This window comes from Cryptomeria japonica, chromosome 4, assembly GCF_030272615.1.
Source record: "Cryptomeria japonica chromosome 4, Sugi_1.0, whole genome shotgun sequence".
NCBI lineage: Eukaryota > Viridiplantae > Streptophyta > Pinopsida > Cupressales > Cupressaceae > Cryptomeria > Cryptomeria japonica.
This window is the reverse complement of record NC_081408.1, coordinates 20862703-20868538: the sequence shown is the minus strand read 5'-3', so window position 1 is coordinate 20868538 and position 5836 is coordinate 20862703.

Below are 5836 nucleotides of genomic sequence, written 5' to 3'. Positions count from 1 at the left end.
CATATCAACATCTAAGTAGGACCTCACGGTCTAAATCGTGCTTGCGCGACTACATTTTTTTGGTATCTTGATGGGCTTAATGTCTCAATCACGCTTGCGTGACATCAAGGAGTAACGCTTAACAGAAATCCTGACTAAACACCTTGTTTTTAGAGGCCAAAAACCCTTCTAGTTGCTTGAGAAGGACAAGTTCGGATACTTGGAAGAGATACTAAGTTCGCCATGGGGAGATTTCCATGGGGACTGATGCTTGGCTTCCCTGAGAAGTGAGTGCTATGGATGGGAGCCCGTGGGGTCAAGCATCTATGTATTCTCCTTGAATCCCATAACGAGTCTACCTCTCAAGTACCTAATGTCCTTTCCTACCGTAAGAAATGTGTGAATGAGCATGATTGTCTTGAGTCTATGTTAAAATATCTTGTCTTCTTTACTTGTCAAAAGTTGACTTGCATCTCATTTCAAAAACAAGACAAATTGATTCAAAACAAGGTTAAACACAAGAACATTTCATCCAACAAAGTTCAAAACACCTTCAAACATGGTTGTCAAACATTTTTCAAAATCTTGATCTCAACATTCATGTCACTTAGATTTAGGGTCATTCATTTGCATGTGTCCTCTTGCATTAAAGTCATACCATTGTCATACATTGCATACCTTAGGTTTCTTCATTAAGCTTAGGTCATTATCATATCATATTAGGGTCATTTGCATAGTAATTGTCCCTTTGCATATAGTGTCAAAACTAGGTTTTGTCATACTTGAGTAATCCAAATCTTTGATAAACTCTAAGTCATTGTTAGGAAGTCTAGACCTTATCAAACCTTTTGTCCTTTTGTCATCAATGTCATTTCGTCAAACCTAGCTTAGTATCCAAGCATATAAGGGAGACATTGTCATTTTGTCCTTTTGTCACTTGGTCCTTTTGTCCTTTGAGGTCTAGGCATCATTCCAATTTCCTAAGGGTTTCTTTTAGATTTGCATTCCAAAAGTTTGTCAAAATCTTGAAAAACAACCAAAAACATAAGTTGCACTCTTGCCATAGATTGCATTTTCATCTATTTAGTTTGCATTTAGTTGCATATCATATATTATCCTTGAAAATTTCCAAAAATAAAGCATTGCATAGTGACATGTCTATTGAAACAAGGTTCCAAGCACCAATGATACAACAAAGTTTGACATATCAACCGACAATGCAATCACAATTCTATCCAACCCAACAACAAAGCAACATTGATCAAACTTTTTATGATGAAACAAGTCTCCAAATACAAAAACTAGAGGAGAAACTAGCTCAAGAAGAGGAGATATTGGAACAAAAAGTGAAAAACATTGAGAAGAATAGATCACAAATGTCCAAAATGTTTCAAAAATTTCCAAGTCGAAATCCAAAGATTGAGCCAATTGATGTAAGATCTCTTCTTGAACGATCAGACATACCAGCTCTCCTCTCACAAATAGAGATGATGAAACAATTTCAAGAAAGGAGACAACATCAATTTCAACATTATGTGCCTCCACAACAAGAACAAGAAGGTGTTCACTATCAATCAGATTTTCAACCATCACAACCAATTGTTCAACAATTTCAACATATACAACCAACACAACCAATGGTCCAATTTCAACAATATGTCCAACCAACTATACCATGTCAACAAATGGTTCAACCAATGGTGGAATATCAACAAGTTCAATCAACATATCAATGTCAACAACCACAACCAAACACTCAAATACAAAGGTTGCAGCACACACCAACCCAAGTTTCAAACATGTCAGAACAATTGAACCAAGTCCAATATCAAAACATGACATCAGATCAGAACCAACTCCTTGCCAAACAAGTTCAAATTCCAGATCCGATTATGTCAAAACCTCAAAAGAAAGGTGGCTTTATTGCAACGATCTTAAGGAAACTACCAAGTGAGTTCTTTGAGGAAGATCAAGATAATACACTTATGTCTAGCAATGCCTCATCCCCTCACAAGCAAATTGACTCTCCAGTGGCATCTATCCCTACACCTCTAGAAGTTTCACAAGAACCTTCCATATTGTCCTCATCAAATAATACACCCAAGGATGCAATTACCCAAGGGCTATCCATAATTGATTGCCATGATAATCCAAATCATGATGCACATCCTTGTCATGTTTCAGAAATACAAGACCCAATGCAACCATGCACTTTATTGCCATTACCTATTTTAGAGGACCCCGTTCGAAGTCCCTCTTCCTCATGTTCAAGCATTGATTCCTTGCCAGAATCCATCACAAATGTTCAAAGTGCATTTCCTTCATGCCAAAGCATTAATTCCTTGTCAGAATCCCCCATGCATATCCAAAGTCTAACCCCATGTCAAGAGGATAATTTAGAGCACGAAGGAATGAGTCCTAAAGAAAATCAAGATCAATTTCCTAAAACCTTATCATCCCATCCAATTGTTGACCAGGATCCCATTTCCCCAGACACTCGCAATGATTCACTTATTCCTGTCAATTCTATCCAAGAACACAATGTCCTTTCAAATCCCATTGACACTCCATTCCCCGAGCAAGATCAAGATATCTCAGTCCATCCAATCCCAAACGATTCCCTTTCATTTCATGAAAAAAATGTCCTTTCAAATCCCATTGACATTCCACTTCCTAAGAAAGATCAAGATATCCTTTCTATCCTTTCTGATGATCCCATTGAAAGTCAAGAGCAAAGCACCTTTAAAGAGGATTCCAATGATCTTCCTCCCTGTCAAGATCAAATTATTCCTTTAAATCCTCCACAAGATCCACTTGTTCCTCCATCTCCTTGTCCTAATGCTCCATATACACTCCAAGGTCGCATTTCTTTTGATGATCCCATTATTTTTCCCATTCCATCTCTTGAAGAGCCTGTCATTGAACCATGTCCACTACACAATCCTAGTCCTCCTCATGATCCTAATCCCACTCATGATTCTAACATGTCAGTGCAAGATGTTCATGAACCCTTGACATGCACAATGGGTTCTTCCACTTTGGTGAAATTTGATCCACTTCAAGATCACATTATTTCTCTCATATCATATCCACCTCATAATGGACTTGCGTCTTCTTCCCAAAGAACATAGTATCCTACAAGTCAAGATATTCATAAAGGCAAAGGAGTAGATCTCCATAAGCAAGCATCCCTTCATGTTAAAGAAAATATTAAGGGTCATGGCCTCAGTGAAATTCCTCAAGACGTGGGTACCCCTGCTAAATCCAACATCCCTTCAAAATCCAAGCATATCCCTTCCCCATCATACCTTCCATCCATCTTAGGTCCTTCTATCCCTTCGTCCTCTATGCAAGGTCAGAAAAGGCACACATCCTTGAGTAAATTTCATCAATCCAAATGAAGTCCATTTCACTCATATCCATCCATGTATTCCTTTCCCCCTCCAAGCAATTTGGATGCCAAGTATAAAAGTCATAAGTTTAAAAATCCACATGTATTCAAGGATCAACATGTCCAATATAATCGACATGTCAAAACAAAGAACAATATGATCTATAAAGAAAAAGAAATATCCAAAAGGCCACAGAGGCCCACTGAGCAAAATAAAGAAAAGTCAATATATATATGGGTTCCTAAATCCCTTGTGCAAGCAATGCACTCTAAGGAACCACAAAAGCATGAAAAATAAAAAACCATGTGGATCCCTAAGCAGCTTCTTGAAGCATAAAAGCCTAAAGAAACATCCAACTTGGCATCCAAAGTTGCTATTCCTCCATCCAAACCTCTCAAATGTGTTCCTCCATCACCTCCTTCATCCATTTTGGGCCCTTATGTCTACAAATCCCTAGCTATTCCTTCATCAAAATCTCCATATCCAAAACCCACTCTTCCTCCATCAGTCCATCACCCCTCAAGGTGTGTGCCAATGTCGATCTTGCCTTCATTTCTATCCACTCAATCACAATTCTTCCAATACCCTATCCATTATCCAATGCATATTTTCCATCCTTCGATCCCTTTGATCCAATCCTTTGCATAAAACCTCGTCTTAGTTTCATCTCTTTTTCCATGTCCTTCTACCAACGTCTTTGAGCATACTTTTAAAGGTCATGGTCCATTTTTATTTTTTTTCAAGGCTACTATCCAAACAAAAAGACGCTTGAGTCCTTCTTCCATCCCCTATCATGTGTCATCTTCTATTGAAAAGCTCAAAAATACAAAAAAAGTGAAAAAAAAAAGAACAAAAAGAACAAAAAATAAAGAAAAATAATTCGTCCACTGGTGAAAACCTGGCAAACAGGCGCCTTGGGCAAGTACCGTGATGAAAACCTAGCAAACATGCATCATGTGTAATTTATGAACTTCTTGCACACCGTACTTGGGGGCAGGTTTCATCCTTCATATCTTATTGCCCTTCACTATCCTATCGAACCCCTGTCATTACCCTTCATATCTTATTGTCCCTCATGTCCATTTCCTCTTTCCACCTTTGATCTTGACAAGGTTGAGGATCTTCATGAGCATCATGCATCTTGTTTGCAGCTTTTAGTCTATCATAGCTTTTGGTCGTTTATCCATTTGCTTATTACATCCTTTCATCCATATTCCCTGTCTTATTGCAACTTTCTGCCACTATCCCTTAGCCTACCCCGACCTTCAGTCCATGTCCCTTATCCATTCTTGGTCTTGCTTATCCTATCCATATCTTATCACTATCCATACACCCTTTTTCATTCTTTGATCTTGATCTGACATAAGGACGCAAAATTTAAGCATGGTTTCAAAAACCTCTTGACATGTCCCTCATGCCATGTCACTGTTTTACATTGTCATATCCAGTCTCTTGTCCCAACATGCAATAGCCCTTGAAAATTGCATCCATATTGTCTCCATAATCAAAGGCCTTTGTCTTCCCTCTATCCACCATCATTTCAAAAAGCCTATGTATTCACCTGTCATATCCCTTGCCTTGCTAGACATTGGGGGCAAAATCCAAAAAAATTGAAATAATGTCCTGAAATAATTCAAAAAAAAAATCAAATAATGTCCTGCAATAATCCAAAAAAAATCAAATAATGTCCTGCAATAATCCAAAAAAAATTGTAAACTGTCTTGAAATATTGTAAAATGTCCTGAAATAATTCAAAATTTTTTTGAAATAATGTCCTAAAAAAAATCTCTAAAAAAAATCAAATAATGTCCTGAAAAAATCCCTAAAAAGTCAAATAAAGTCCTGAAAAAATGAACAGAAAAAAATTTGTAAATAACTAACCCCTCTGTGCATAAGACAACTCACTGAGCATCCCTCCAATGACATGTGATCCAACACTGCGCTTTAATGAAATCATGCGTTAACAGATGGACTTTTCAATCAAACCAGGCATTCAAATTGATCAAAATTGTCATGTCAATCGAACATCAACATCATTATCATTCGTCCTTGGCTACTATCATGGGTCTTATACAGGGTATGGTATACTCGAAACCAGACTGTGTCCTGTCTTAGATGGGGTATCGCATGTCTTGAAACCAGACAGCATGATTGTCCTATCAACACTTTCAACTTTTGACAATGAAGATCAAGATATTTGTTTGACTTGTTGAAATTGGCGAGTCTTATCATTTATGGATTTATCTTCGATCATGTTCCTATGTTGCTCGATGATGTCACTGAGTGATTTAGAGTGACCGGGATGGTTCATGGTCCCTTTCTTTTGGTTGTGATAAGTTTGTCTGTGATGTGTCTGTCTTTTGCAAAAAGGGTTGCATTTCAGCTCTGGCCTTTAATGCCATGATGCTACGCATCCATTTTGCTACATAAAAATAAAGGTTCTCACCTACAAAGTGCATTACTGA